This window comes from Podarcis gaigeae (assembly GCF_964106915.1).
Source record: "Podarcis gaigeae genome assembly, chromosome: 3".
NCBI classification, from domain to species: Eukaryota; Metazoa; Chordata; class Lepidosauria; order Squamata; family Lacertidae; genus Podarcis; species Podarcis gaigeae.
In genome coordinates, this window is record NC_139680.1 from 77718000 (window position 1) to 77734682 (window position 16683).

At 39.9% G+C, this 16683-nt stretch overlaps 1 protein-coding gene across 3 annotated transcripts in view; it reads left to right on the plus strand.

Moving 5' to 3' along the window:
- The window catches only part of CHRM3 (cholinergic receptor muscarinic 3), a 239663-nt gene that overhangs the window by 43904 nt on the left and 179076 nt on the right, over positions 1-16683 (plus strand). For all 3 annotated transcript variants that reach the window (XM_083732486.1, XM_083732487.1, XM_083732488.1), the window contains exon 2: positions 8981-9191. The gene's annotated coding sequence lies outside the window, so the exon portion shown is untranslated. The remainder of the gene's footprint in view (positions 1-8980; positions 9192-16683) is intronic.

Here is a 16683-nt window from a genome sequence, read left to right on the forward strand (position 1 = left end):
ACCTTTATTCACCTATTGAGGATGGTAAGTGACACAGTATCCCTCTGTTCTGTTGCCATTGGGGGGGGGGAGTGCCCTTTAACCCTGATGTTGCAGGCTTGTTTTGTGATGAAATAGCAGACACTCAAAAGAGAAATCATTTTTAGCAAGCTGAAGCAAGGGTAATTGAAGATTCATGCTAGTACCTGCAAATTGCCTACACTTAGACCCTATTGAAGTCAATGGTATTTGTCTGTCATCTCCTAATATGGAGAGAATTTCTTTTAGGTGTTTATATTTTTCTGGATCCTTAAAGGTTTCACAAATTTTAAAACATTTTACATAGCTGGTATGCTTTTCTTACAAAGGAAATGCATTGGAAATATTGTTACAGGTAATGTCTGTGTGGTTCTCTAAATATAAGAACTTTCTAAAGTGACTTGGGATATACAGTAAGCATTAAGAAAGGAGATGTGCTCAGAATATCAGGCCTCACATTGGCATCTGGTGTGGCCTAGAGCCAGCTTCATCAGTTATAAAGTGATCACACCTTCTTATTTATTTCTTTGCTCTTGCTTTTGTAGCTTTCGAAAACTCCATATAACAATTGGACCCTTTTACTGTGTATACTCAGATGCACTTTGTACTCAATCCTTGTTTGTGTTGCCTTTTCCACAGAAACAGAGCTCTGTTTGATTAAAAACAAAAGCCAAGATGGTTTTCGAAGCCCAACCCTAAAAATAATCACAGTACATGCTTATGGTAATACTTTTTCAAAAGTAGGGGGGGTCCATGGCTTGGCTTTTGAAAAATAGGAGGTCCTCGGTAATTAGCTAATTGGGAACCACTGTATTAGAGCAATTGGTATGTGCTTGTTGCATGGTGTTCCTTCTCTCTGCTCTAAGTAGCCTAGTGGTGGTTGCTTGCCTCTCAAAATAATTCTGGCATTTAGTGATCAGAGGCATAAAGATGATTCCTCTGGGTAGGAGATATGGCTATGGAGATATGTGATGTGTTCCCCTCTATCTTGGGACTTATGATTGTGAGTGCATCTGTCAAGTAACTAGAGAGAAGCTTTCAAGACAGACTGAATACATTGGCCAGAAGTTAATATAGTTATATAACTACTATATTTGTTAGAGTAGTTATATAATGATTAGGTTGCATAAATATAAATATTTATATAAATATAAATATGATTAATCTTAGTGACTAAAATGCCTCTAGCACTTTTAAAGCTAAAGGCATATTATCAGATGTTTATAAACACTTGATGAGGGATGAATAGTTAGACACATGTTAGCAATTTATGTAGGGATATTAGTTGAAGTTTGAAAATAAATTCAGTGGGAACTTGGCTTTCACCTTTATGACCTGAGTCGTTCATATACATTTCTAAGCAACACACTTCTCTGTCTTTCTATTAAATGTAACAGTAAAGCAATACATGGTGACTGCTTACTTTTTGGCTTTCTTTATTTCAAGGAGTTCCCATTTTGCTATTAAGATACCTACCATATATACTTGAGTATAAGCCAACCCGAATATAAGCCGAGGCACCTAATTTTAGGAGAAAAAACAGGGAAAACTTATTGACTTGAGTATAAGCTGGTTCAGCACACCACAAACCTAGTGGTGGCGGCAGTGGAGGAGGAAGAACAAGCAGTCCAAAAGTACTCCTTTCTTGTTGATTGTTCCTCCGCCGCTGCCGCCGCCAGCAAAAAAGTTGAATTGGATTAGTCCATGGGAAACCACATTGATGTTTGCTCTAATTCAGCGGTAAAGAGCAGGTTTTTGCAGGGGAAGCGGGGGGGGGGGGGGAGTGGAAGTGTGGATGAGCCTGAGAATGCTGTGGAAGGTAGCCTTTAAAACATAGGTGGGGGAACCTTTCCATCTCTGTGGCAACGTTGTCTTGTGAGCAACTTCCAGGGGTGTCATGTCAATGATGGTGGGGCCAGAGGCAAAAATGGAGGGTGGGGAGCAACAGATGACACTATTACCTTTGTAGTATAGGTGTCAGGAGTCCAGGTTCCCGGCTTAATAACACAGTAAGCGTACATAATTAAAAAGGGGAATTTATTGCAAAAACAATTAACTCTGGACGGTTCTAGCCAAGCCGCCGGCATAATCTCTCAGGTTGACCCTTCTGAAGAGTCCTTCCTGTGACGACAGAAGATATTGAACTTTCGACCCTTACATCTCTTATCTCTTCCTGTCTAGCAGCTGTCCTATTTGCCTATGCCTTGGGCTTATTTGGTCAGCTACTTCCCCTTCCTGTTCCGAAAGGCTGTCTCTGTGGTTTTTAGCGCCTGTTTGGGTTTCTGGAGAGCTTTGGCTCTGTTCTAGCCTGCTCTCAGTTACTCCCTTAGCAGCCGGCCATCCAAGATCGGGGGAGTTGACGCTGGTGGCTGTGGGTTCTCCTCTGCCGGAGTATAAGCCAAGTCTCTCTGTTCCTGACTGCATTCTGCAGCCGGCTGTAAAATTACACTCGGAACTGGCATACAGTATTCATGACAGTAGGCTGCATTCCAGCCATATAAAGGTTCCTGCACCCATGTCTTTACATTCAGGCCATTTCCCATGTCATGGACACCTCCACGTAGGCAAAAGCACTCAAGAAGGGGATGGAGCAGGACCAGTGAGAGGTGGGGTCTGGGAAGAAAGGGTGTGGCTCCTCTAGCCACTCTTATGGTGTTCCCTGCAGAGAGTCCCAACAGCTATAGAGAGGCCTGGAAAGCTCAATTTGGCCCCTGGCCTGAGGCTCCACACCCCTGCTTTAAAACATAAGAGGTCAAGTGTGGTAGTTTGCTTACCAGCAGTATAAGTCAAACGTGCATGAACCACTAGGCTGCTGTTGGTTCTGAGAAATAAAATGCACTTTATTTTACCAAAGATAAATGTGCATGTAGTTGGATCCTTACATTTACCACCCTTTAATATAATCCACGTATTTTATGTTACATTTTATAAAATAGATTTGACAATTTTTCAGGAACTTTATAGAAAAATAACTATTTCCAGGATATGGAGATAATTTCTATGTGGCACAGCTAATTACATTTCCCTTCTTATTCTCTTGCTGTCAGGTTTTTAAAAGTAGCTTTACGATGTTTTAAGATCCAAAGTAATTTTATAAAAAAAAACCCATGGTAATTATAAGTTTCTCAAATTTTCAAAAGTTAGGGTAGTTCAAGGAGAAGTAAGACTCAGTTGCAAACACTTATTGCGTAAAGGCAAAAATATTCCATTCATTGTGCTCTGTTAGTCCTGAATGTTCTACATGTGTAGAATCCAATGCTTGTAGGCACTTATCAGATTCATTTTTCTTCCACTAGGGTATCCACTGCACCCTATTTTGGGCTGTGCACATAGACATATTTGGATATGTCAGCCAATGTACTGACCACCAACCCTAGACCCATATGCTGCCCCATGGAAGACTCAAATGAAGAAGAGAAACAAGCTTCCCCATTTAGCATCTTCTCCCAGGCTTAGATCATAGATGTTCCACTATCCCCATGTCATATGACAAAGGTATTTGAGAGCAGAAGCTCTAGAAATGTTGTGAAATGCTGAAAAGCTGCAGAATCATTTGGCATGCTGAATCACTGTGATTCATCTTGAGGATGACTCATTCTCTGTATAAGTATTGTATAGTGGTACCTCGGGTTACAGATGCTTCAGGTTACAGACTCTACTAACCCAGAAATAGTACCTCGGGTTAAGAACTTTACTTCAGGATGAGAACAGAAATAGCATGGCGGCGGCGGGAGGCCCCATGAGTTAAAGTGGTACCTCAGGTTAAGAACAGTTTCTGGTTAAGAACGGACCTCCAGAATGAATTAAGTTCTTAACCTGAGGTACCACTGTATCTGCTTGCAGGCAGACTCACTGCAGTGTCTCAGTCAGTGTCTCAGTGTGGAGCTTGTGCTCTGTGAAGCCTGTGCTCAGTGGAAACTCTGTGTATGCTCTGAAGCTAGTTTAATCTTCTGTTCATTATGCTGTTATTTACAAACAAGTTTATTTTAACTCAGTAAAGCCTTTGTTCTTTTACTGAAGAAGACTCTGCGTTACAGTGGTACCTCAGGTTAAATACTTAATTCGTTCCAGAGGTACGTTCTTAACCTGAAACTGTTCTTAACCTGAAGCACCACTTTAGCTAATGGGCCTCCTGCTGCTGCCACGCTGCTGGAGCATGATTTCTGTTCTTATCCTGAAGCAAAGTTCTTAACCTGAAGCATTATTTCTGGGTTAGAAGAGTCTGTAACCTGAAGCGTATGTAACCCGAAGTACCACTGTATTAATTTACACTGCGCGTCACCCCAGACTCCAGGAAGGAATCCCTAGTAGCATCTCTATTTCTTCAGCCTTTTGAAAACCACAGTTACAGAACTAGACAAGTGTCCTTTAAAGAGCACAGCCAGCTCTTTGGAGGAAGTGGGGTCAATTGCAGAACAGGTGTTTCCTCCCTTCATAAGTCTCTTTACTGAGGCAACACCTCTCTATTACTGACAGTAAGGAGAGAAAAACCGCCAGTGGAGCTGTCTGAGAGCCTTATGAAATCCCGATAAAACCTGCCTGAATCTGGATGAAATCAAAATAAATGCTTCTAACCCTGACTTTACATGATGTGACCCTGCTTCCTGTGACCTTTGCCTGATGTGACCATACCACATATGCATGGTTCCAGCTGAACTAAGCTACTTGGTAGTAAGACAAAATAGGAGATTCCGACCAAACACCAGGAAGAACTTTCTGATCGTAAGAGCTGTTCAACAATGGAATGGACTTCCTCAGAAGATGGTGGACTCTTTCATCGGAGGTTTTAAAGCAGAGTTTGAATGGCCATCCATCATGGATGTTTTAGTTGAGATTCCTGCATTGCAGGGGGTTGGACTAGAGTACCCTTCCAACTCTACAATTCTATGATTCAATGTTTTGCTGAATGCTTCTAGTCAAGCATTTTCAGTACACTTCAACAAATTAATTTGCCATGTGACCTTGCCCACTGGTGAGCATGCTGAGATTTCCTCCCAATTTTGAAGCCTCAGAGGTGGTCTGTGTCATCTACCAGCAATCCCTGTCACCTCCTCAGGTGCAGTGTTGGGAGAAAGACTGGATATTGTTTGGTATTTGTATGGCCAAGGTATCTGAAGGTCCATATAGGGCCAACTCAGCTCCCACTCACCCTTCCTGCTATTTGGGAAGGCTTGGACTGAGGAGGAGCATTGGTCACTATTGGGCTAAAGGTGCATAGGATACCTTCAGGCAGCCGGGCCTTTTACCCTCACCCCCACCTTCACCCCCAGCCTTTCAGGCACACAGTTTGGGAATAGCTGGGTTAACGTACTTGAAATTTTTTGACTTTATGCTTGCGACTGAGTCTTACTGCTGCTTGAATTGCTGCAGCTTTTGAAAATATGAGAAACGTATAATTGCCCCGGTTTTCTAATCAAATTACTTTGGATCATAAAACATATTGAAATTACTTTTTTAAAAAACAAACCACCTGACAAGCAAGAGAGTAAGAAAGGAAGTGTAATTAGCTGTACTACATAGAATTTATCTCTGTACCCTGAAAATGGTTATTTTTCTATAAAATCTTTATTCCATTGTCAAAAATAGTTGACTTGGAAGTTTTAGAATAAAATTGAACAGAAAATATGTGGATATAAAAGAAAACTAACTGAAATAACCTAACCAAGCACACATTTTACTTGAATGAAATAAGAATTTACTTGCTCTAGCAGGGAGGCAAAACACAACCATTGTGGCTGGTAGCCATTGATAGTCTAATCCTCTTTTTAAAGCCATCCAAACTGGTGGCCATATTTACTTCTTCTGGGAGTAAATTCCTTTGCTTAACCATAAAACCTTATAGTGTGTTTTTTTTCTCAATTCATACAGAATCGGTAGCCCAAAATGTCACAGTGTTCCTCTCAGTTCTCATTCACCCTCTCCTTCTTCTGAAGTATCATAGAATAATCAAATTGTAGTGTTGGAAGGGACCCATGTCTTATCTAATCCAACCCCCTGCAGTGCCAGAATCTCAGCTAAAGCATCCGTGACAGATGGCCACCCAACCTCTGCTTAAAAACCTGCAGGGGATTCCACAACCTCCCAAGGAAGACTGTTCCATTGTCAAACAGCTCTTACTATCATAAAGTTTTTTCGTATGTTTAGTTGGAATCTCCTTTTTTGTAACTTGAAGCCATTAGTTCGAGTCCTACCCTCCAGAGCAGGAGAAAACAAGATTGTTCCCTCTTCCATCTGACAGCCCTTGAGATATTTAAGATGGCTCTCATATCTCCTCTCAGTCTCCTCTTTTCCAGGCTTAACATACCCAGCTCCTTCAACCATTTCTCATAAGGCTTGATCATCTTGGTTGCCTTCCTCTGCACACATTCCAGCTTGTCAATATGCTTCTTAAATTGTGGTTCCCAGAATTGGACACAGTTTTCCAGGTGTGGTCTGACCAAGGCAGAATAGAGTGCTACTATTACTTCCTTTGATCTGGACACTATACTTTTGTTGATGCAGCCTAGAATAGCATTAGCTTTTTTTGCTGCTGCATCACACTGTTGACTCAATGGCTTCCATTGACCTAATTGGAAAGTTTTATGGAACTTGAATGTTTATTTGTTGATCCACATTATTTATTTACGTATTTCTGTATATTACATATTATGGTCCTTACATATTAAATATTATGGACCTTCATCCAAACATTCTACAGTAGTGTACAATAAGCATGAATAAATGGATTGATACACAATATAAATACATTAAAAACATAAAGCCAGCCTCATAACAAAACAATGTTGTGGAACCACCTTCCCTATGAGCTTAGACAAACACCAGCATTATTGGTATTTTGGTGCTTATTAAAAATATAATTGTACTCTCAGGCTTTTGTTGAGTTGGCTGTGGTTTTTAATCCTGCCAAGCTTTATTAGCTGCATCCTAGTTGTACTACATTTTTAATTTTTGATGTTATATATTTTGAACACTGTCTTGAAACGTGACATAAAAGTCTATTTAAAAATGTTTTAATAAAAAACTATAAAGTAGGACTAAAGCAGAATGTTATATTCACACTATTGTTTATCCGCCCTTCCTTCTCCCACTCCTATCCCCTTGAGGTTCCTCAGAGCCCTAATATACTCTTACTTCAGATCATACTGGGTGGGGCTGTTACTATAAGAGCTTAGACAACCTTTTCATCACTGGGCGACTCCTCTGGGGCTACATCTCCTGAGGGCAAAACTTCACTTTGAGGGGTGCCACAACTTCTTTTCCCAGAAAGCATTTTGAAGAAAGATGAGCAATGCAGTATCTATGCTTGAAAACAAGCTTTGTGTGTTTTTTTAATCATGCAAAAGTGAAGGTTTAGAGATCTAATTTTGTTATGCTTAATTGTACTGAAGTTTGTATTTAATTGAGAAAGGTTAGAGGTATTGGAATGAGTAATATCATTGTTACCCATTGTATGAATACTTTTTCGCTATATTGAAGAATGCCAGTGAGAGGCTACTAATGAGAGAATGTAAGGAAATATGAAAACAAACTGAGAACATATGTCTTTTGCTTAGTGCTTTGAACCATATTAGGACATATTGATTAAGCGTGATCTGTTAAAATGTACTGAGCATAGAACAATGAAACTGAAAGAAAATAACAGTGGTGTCCAACACAGATATTAAATACTTCTCATAGTGTTCTTTAGTTGTTTTACTAAATCATTTCTGACAAGTTAAGCTAAGGAATGGATAATTGTCTGTCCTCCTAGTCATTATTAAAAAATACTTTTTGTTATGAAACTTTAAGTGGCTGGAAGGTATGCAAAAGAATTGGCCTTCACTCAGTGCTGCCCACTGACATCTGATGGCATTACAGTGGTACCTCGGGTTACATACGCTTCAGGTTCCAGACTCCGCTAACCCAGAAATAGTACCTCGGGTTAAGAACTTTGCTTCAGGATGAGAACAGAAATAGCACGGCGGTGGCGGGAGGCCCCATAAGCTAAAGTGGTGCTTCAGGTTAAGAACAGTGTCAGGTTAAGAACGGACCTCCTGAACTAATTAAGTACTTAACCCGAGGTACCACTGTACTCAGATTTTCAAAGTCTGAAATAATTTAATTCATTTAGAAAATGATATTTGGTTTCCTAGAACACTCTGATGTGGAGGTGAATATGATTGGTTTTATATATGTTTAGTGAACATACCTGGAGAGAAGGGAATATGAGGTGTGGGGTGTGTTTGCTGGATGTTACTACAATGAAGTAACCTCTGGAGAATGTTGTCCCAGTTTGCTGAGAAGACTTCTCACTATGCATGCAGGTGGCGCTGTGGGTTAAAGCCTCAGCGCCTAGGACTTGCCGATCAAAAGGTCGGAGGTTCGAATCCCTGCGGCGGGGTGCGCTCCCGTTGCTCGGTCCCAGCGCCTGCCAACCTAGCAGTTCGAAAGCACCTCCGGGTGCAAGTAGATAAATAGGGACCGCTTACCAGCGGGAAGGTAAACGGCGTTTCCGTGTGCGGCTCTGGCTCGCCAGAGCAGCGATGTCACGCTGGCCACGTGACCCGGAAGTGTCTCCGGACAGCGCTGGCCCCTGGCCTCTTGAGTGAGATGGGCGCACAACCCCAGAGTCTGGCAAGACTGGCCCATACGGGCAGGGGTACCTTTACCTTTACCTTTTACCTATATGCACATTTCACATAATTGCCATTCTGATGGATCAAATTACAAACATACTACCCCCAAAGAAAATATGTCTTAGTTGAATATTAAAAGCTGTACCAGAAAATTACTTCCAAATATGGGATCCAATGGGCCAGGAGAACTTTGAGTAGAAGCAAAGCTAGATAAGGAGTTGCTTTACCTATTTCCCCTAATAATCTCAGTTACTACTAAGGACAGTAGCAATGGTCTAATATTGACATTTATTGCATTGCTGTGAAACTGAAAATAATAGTCCAAATTTCTGTTTCTTTTTTTGTAGGTCTAGCAGCAGTGGAGACAATGATTCAAAGAAAGCAACCTATTCTATGACCTTGACAAATCTGTTCCGTTCTGAACATTGTTTTGAACTTTGGATGGTCTCTTGCAACAGCTATGCTTCCCTGACTTTTTGGCAAAATTCTGCAATTTGGATGGATTCCTCAGCAAAAAAATGTTAATTCCACACTTATATGGCCTTTTCTTCTATGATGGTAAGTTGCTTTACTTAACTATTAGTGGTATTAGGGTTTTCCATTTTAGTGTACAGATTCTGGGAATTTTGCCAGAGAAAACCAGAGGGTGTTCTCTTTTCTGCTCTGAGAATATCAAACACACACTTTTGTTGACAAAATAGAGTTATCTTTTAAGCAAATGTGTTCCACTTACACTAAATTACAACAGGATTTATTAAGACAGATTTTAATGAATTGCTCCCCCCAAAGAAAATAGAACCAGAACATATTACATAATATCATTAACTTAAACATCATTGTTTTATTTAAATTGCTGCAGTTCCATGTTAAATCAGTTCATGTCATTAGACAGAAGATACATCAGATATCAAAATGGTCATTGATACCAGTTGTTTAGGTCACTATTGATTTAGCGAGTTGCTGCCTTTAGCATGTTGCCCAAGAGAAGAATATAATCAGAAATGAGAACTTTTATCTTTGGACATGGAAATAACCAATAACACTCTTTCAATAGGGAAGTCATGCATTATCTCTATGGTGATAAATTCCGTGCCTGCTAGAATGCATTCACATATTTACATTTCGGTTATGAACACATTTCAGCTGTACTTTCCATGAAGTAAGTAGTCAGCTTACACCTGCTATTCCTAGTCTTGCAGAAGAAGAAAAGACACACATCCGCTATGTTGATCTCAAAGTGCATGAACTGGAACAATATCTGCCAGACCTGGCAAGGTTATTGAATTATAGTTACTTGGTAGACTTACAATAAGGGGCTACATGTTACACTATTGGTTCATTATTTGTTTTTCATGTTTCACTTTTTACAAAAGCTTTTCCCAGCATGGTGCCTTTGTGGGACTTCAGCTCCCTTCATCCCAGACCATGCTAGCTGGTGCAGCTTGGGAGCTCATTGAGTAGGAGAAGACTGTTTTACATCAGTGACACTGCTGTGTTTGAAGTAGTCAAATGATTAGGACAAAATATATCACTAGTGGTTTAGCATATTCAAAACAAAAAAAATTCCTTCCAGTAGCACCTTAAAGACCAACTAAGTCAGTTCTTGGTATGAGCTTTCGTGTGCATGCACACTTCTTCAGATACACTGAAACAGAAGTTTCCAGACCCTTCTATATAGTGAGAAGGTGTCTTACTATATAGAAGGGTCTGGAAACTTCTGTTTCAGTGTATCTGAAGAAGTGTGCATGCACACGAAAGCTCATACCAAGAACTGACTTAGTTGGTCTTTAAGGTGCTACTGGAAGGAATTTTTTTTGTTTTGACTATGGCAGACCAACACGGCTACCTATCTGTAACTGGTTTAGCATATAGTTACCCTTTCTGTGTTGTATCAGAGATGTTTCTGTTCGGATAATGCTCTGGTGTAGACTGTGCACTGATGATGATAGGACATGGAAGTTGAATCTCTAAGGTCCAAATTCAATCTAACAGAGTTTTGTGCATCTTTCCCTCAGCTTTTTCTTTCTACCAAGAGTTACCTTAAGAGTGTGCAAGCCTGAGTGGTGAAACAGTGGGATGTAGGAACAGGTTTCATAATTGTTTCACCCTTGAACAATGTAGGGTTGTTGTTGTTGTGTAAAGTGAGTTTTATAGAAGAAGTGGGCTTCTTCTCTTTCCTTACTCTTCATATAAAACAATGTGGGGCAATTCCTGACTTTTGGAAATTGTTTTAGGACCATGTTTATAGTTCATTGCTATGTTTAAAAATAGTATGAACTTGCATTTTACTATAAGATAGCATCTGTACTGCCCGATAAATATCTCGAACAATAAACACATGAAGGATGAAGTTCTGACTACACAAAGCATAAAGTTTCAGCTGAATCATCTTTCTTTGTTGGTGAAGGATTTAGTAAATTACAGTTGTTTTATGAAGAGATTTAAAACTGGGTTTTCAAGAAATGGAGTATGATGAGTCAAATGTTACAGTCTTAGGCTGGGGCTCAGGGGGTATCTAGTCCAAGCTGGTGACCTCTGTATGTTTTGGATCATAATTCCCATCATCTCTGACCATTAGCCATTCTAGCTGGGACTGTTGGGAGTTGCAGTTGGAAACATCTGGATCATACTAGGTATAGGAAGTTCACCTGATGACACCGCTGTTGTGTTTTATTGCAGTTACTTGCTGTAAATGGGAACTTGCATACAATATCCATAACAATCAGCCTATGACCCTTTTTTCTGCATATACCTGAGAATGGAAAGTTGTCAATGCTTGGTGCCTTTCTGATTGGCCAGTTCCCCCACTGTGATATTTCTGACACTACTGTTTTGCTATAACCTTGAAAAACACAAATGCTGTTATAACAGACAAACTCATTTCTTTTCAAATTTCTTCATATCTTTGTTCTAAGATAGCTTTGTAACTTATGGAGAGCTGAAAAAGAAATACTGTACAGAGATCATTGGGACTGTAAAGTGTGACAGATTTTAGCAAGCATGTATTTTGAATGCATGAGCTTAGAATACAAAAAGCGCCTCAAAATATTGCAGCAAAGTTATACGTATGGGATATTTTTTTGACCAGCTGTTCTTATGAGCCAGCTGAAGGCACAAAACACTTATTTTCAAGTATCCTTGTTTTGTAAGACTTGTTTTCAAGAATCCTTTCCCTCATGGGCTAGTAATCATAACTGTGTTTAAGATAAGCATCCATCAAATCAAGTAGCCACATTCTGCTAAGACAGTCTTGCACTTAATTAATAATGTTTATATTGTGAGTTCCATGCCATATATAGTATAATTTTTTTCACTGTTTGGAAGCTTCTGCCATTTAACTGTCTAGGATTGAGGTCATAGATTTTATAGGTTTTAAATATTTTGCTTCTTTTTATAATGTGGTTATTCTCACAATAATTCCTTATTTTATATTTGTTTTTTTTGGCAGTACATCACACAGAATGAATTTTTATCTATCTTTTCTTAGAGGAGAAAATTCCTTGCCACATCTTGTTCCTCCCTGAACCAGGGCATGCCTAGAACTTGAAACAATGAATGAGGTAGTCTTCACTATTATTTGGCAGTTTGGGTAAGGGGGTTGTGGTTTTCTTGCACATTTCAAAAACTAAATAAGTGTTCATAATACAGTGGTACCTCAGTTTACGAAATTAAGCCGTTCCGGAAGTCCATTCTTAAACCGAGGCATGCTTTCCCTAATGAGGCCTTCTGCCGCCGGTACCCTTCCACCGTTCAGATTCCGTTCTTAGATCAAGGTAAAGTTCTCAAACTGGGACACTACTTCTGGTTTGCGGAGTTCGTAAACCAAATCATTTTTAAACAGGACGAGATACCACTGTACATGTCAAAATCATAGGAACATGGAAGAGAACAATATATTGCTGGGTACGGGCACAAGGTACTGGTAGAGATGTTGTCAAAAGCAGTCAGTCCATCATTTGGAATTGCAGTGGAAGTACTAGTGAGGAAATGAGGGCTGTATTTTTCCACAATGTGGTCTGAGAGCTGAACAAATGAAGAAGAAGAAGGAGAGTTTGGATTTAATATCCCGCTTTATCACTACCCGAAGGAGTCTCAAAGCGGTTAACATTCTCATTTCCCTTCCTCCCCCACAACAAACACTCTGTGAGGTGAGTGGGGCTGAGAGACTTCAAAGAAGTGTGACTGGCCCAAGGTCACCCAGCAGCTGCATGTGGAGGAGCGGAGACACGAACCCGGTTCCCCAGATTACGAATCTACCACTACACCACACTGGCTTAAGAAATAAGATTTCTTAAGGTGTGGTGTGGGGCGATAAATATTTGGGTCCCGAAATAATTAACTCTGTTCACTGGGGGGAAATGTTTGCAGTGGCTGAGTGGCATGTGCTCAGACATGAAGCTCATTTGAAGCTGTCATCTTATTTCTCACCTTAAACTGCCATTCAGGATTGCTATAAGGATAAATTGGATAGGGAAGACCATGCATGCCTGTCTGAAATCTTTGGAGCAAAAATGGGATACAAATGTAATACATAAAATAACAAATAGTTACATTTCTTATGCAATAAATAAAGGTGTAGGAAAATACAATTGTACCCTACTTCCCTATAAAAATTGCTCATGTTTAAGAAGTTTAAATAAACTGTTTTGTTTACTCTTGATTTTCTTCCTAGTTCGAAGCATTGCCTCTATTTTTCTTCAGGCAGGCAAACAGGAATGAGTTTGAGTTCCACAGTAAGCATTCTCTCTTGATGTCTCAAACAACAATGGAGATAACTTTAAATGGGCCAGCTGGCTCCTTTTCCCAAGAACTTTCTTTCCTGTGTGCCATGCCATGAATCCCTAATTTCCCAAACTTTTTTTCAAAGCTGGCAGCCCTTGTAAACTACAAATCTAATCACTAGCTTAGTTTTTATATGTGGCATTGTTTATTTCACTTAACACATTTATGTACATTAATGGTTTTAGTATGCTTTACAGACATTACAAAAGCAAGCAAGACAACAATAAACACATACAAAACTTTGTATTTATACAATTGCTACATTATCCTGTAAGTGGGATCAAATTTACTGCATGGTTATGCTTGCATGTAGGGAGTAAAAATTCTTTTTACTCCCTACATGCAAGCATAACCATGCAGTGAATTCGAAATAAAAACAGGCTCATTGAATAAGGCCAATAATTTTCTGGCTGAAAATTAACTCGTCTCTAGAAGTCCATCAGTGCTGTTAATTAATCAGCTGGTTGACCAATGAAGCACCCCAGTGCCCACAGGAAGAGATCATTCTGTACCACCTTCCTTTGCTGGCGAACAGAGCAGGGTATAAAGTCCAGGAAACACATTTCATTCCCCTGTTGGGTAGGAAGAGAATGAATAGCACGGAAACTTGCTTTGCCAGAATCTGTTTTGTGCTGTTCTTAATTGCATTATCAGATTTGTATACCTGATACCTTAAAACTAGCTTTCTCTTGACGAGTGGGTTATACAATATTTTGAAAACAATGTTATGAATGTTCCAATCAACCTTGCCCTGCACAACCAGTGTAACATGTTGGTAGCTCAAAAATGCTCATCTGTCCATTAATATGAAATTATTTCAAATATCATCTCCTGTAATGCATCTGTAAATGTATCTGTTTACATGCTTTTAATATCATCTAGTTGCATAAAGGCAGTGTTAATATGTACTGAAAATAAAGTTTATCTTATTAAAGTGGCCAAAAGTATCAGAATTGAAAGTAACATTTACATTTAAGATTTTAGACAGAATGAGTTTAAAGATGGATGAGGAGATTGAGCCATTCAGAAGACGAATCATTTCCTTTCATTGAGGTGGAAAGCAGAGACCTTAGTTTACCTTTTATGGTGATAATTCAGCCAGTGACCCAAATGTGATATAAGCAGCTACTTTTCCCTTGTCTTCCCTCTTTTAAGAATCCCAGTTTCTTTCCAGGTTCCTAATCCCAACCATAGTGTGCAGTGGGCATTTGCTTCACAAAATTGGGTGTCCTATGTAGCAGCGAGAAGGAAGAGTGGCCAAAGCAAGAGTTTTAAAAACAGAATCTGAGTCATCCTTGCACTTTTCAATCCAAATGCACATAGATGAATCTGACATGCATTAAAAAGAAGTTTGCCATGAGGAACTTGGTTGTTTGTGAATTATTTCTTCAGGACGGATTCTGTTACAATATAATTCAGTGCTGAAGCATTAAGAGCTGAGGTTAATGTACTTTGAAAACTAGTATCCACTCAGCTGCACAGTAGAAGCTCTTACCATGCATGTAGAAGTTTACTAGTGTTAGACTAGGAGTGGACAGATCCCCATTCAGCCTTGGAGCTTACTCAGTTACTTTGGTTAGTCACTGCTTCTCAGCTTAAACGTCCTCCGCAAGCTTGCTTGGAGGCAGTGGGATGTATACTGCCTTGGGCCCCTTGGATAAAAGATACAAAGGTGGCAAATAAAATAATTTCATATAGTAAAACTTACGACATTATAAAATCCGCTTTGATTCTGATATGATCACCTGAGAAGGAAAGACATTGCTTGTCAGTGTTGTTACTACAATAGTATTATTTATCAGTATGGTGATTTTCCATATTAGTATTCACCATTGTTAATGAAACAGAGCATGAAATACATGAAAGTGGTGCTTCCTTTGAACATGCCCCTATGTAATTCATATTGCCAAAGTCAGTTCTATGGCATTTCACTTACATCTTTTTCCACTGAAAATATTATCTTATGATATTTTAATGGCATTGAGGCCAGGATCAGTTTACCCTTCTACACACCCCATGTCGATGGAAGAAGTATACCAAGTTCGGACTGCCCCAAACACATTCCATGGAAGTCGGCCCGTATTGAACCTCTCTGTTGTGCAAGCCAAGCAAGCAAGGTCTCACTGGGCAACCAGGGCACAGATTCCAACCAGGCAGATACTGAACCCAAACTTGGGAGTGCCATGGTCAATCTTCCCCTCAGGCCCCTTATGGGGGACCATCTATACTATGTTGATCCTTCTCAAGGAAGCAGCCTTATATAGGCTTCCCCTCCCTTTTGCAAGGGCTCATGGGATAGCCTTTTCCCATGAGCCCATTGCACGGGCCAGATACTGAGCAAAACCTTGACCAGTATTTTGCTGCAATCTATGGGCCCCAGCACTGCCAGGCAACAGTGCCCCACAGTTATTGGGCATAGGACGAGGCTTACAGTAAAGCTGTTCTGTTCAGCTACCATTTACACCTGGCTTCTTCTCTAAACTAACCTGTGTAGGCCAGAAGACTTGGGGCAGAAGCAGGATATCCTTTCATCTTCTGTCAGGGTGCTGAAAATGCAAAAAGTAGAATGAATATCTTCTGCCTTTCCCCCTTTCCTTAGTTCATGTGGAGTAGCTAGGGAGGTGGTGAATTGCAAGAGGGGTTCACATTTCTTAACCTCTCCAAAACCCTGCAGGAGAAGAAAGTGCCCTGCTTTCCAAAAATGGTTTGCACAGTGCTTCTCCTTTCTTAAAATGGGACCCATTTTCTCCATTACATTCTTTGAAATCAATTGATAACTTTGGGAGAGGAGGTCGCTACTGCCAATGTAGGTTAATGGCAGGGATCCACTGACTATTTCATGTTGCAGAAAAAGGATCTTTCACCAGTTCATCCTGATTGCATTGTAACTGATTGCATTGTAAGATTCAGTTCCTTATGCTCTGTCGGCAGCTATCAGTTAAGTCTGATTTTTGCATAGGCTACACAGCATTTTTGCACAGCATTTTTTTCTGGTTATGCTGTAAGTTTCTCCCTTTCTGCCCTCCTTTTCCATTCTCTTTTTTCCATTCTCTATCAAAAATGTGAATATGAGCATTTAAGAAAATGTATACTCAAATTCAAGTTAATAGCTATAGGCTGTTAATACTCAATTTTGGATTATCAAGTTAATGGCTTTGCCTATGAAGCAACTTTGACAGCCACTTCAGGCAGAAGGTTGCTGAGAGAGAGAGCTCACTACTAATCTCTGCCTCTGTCATTAAAAATAATGAACATTTTTACGTCTTTC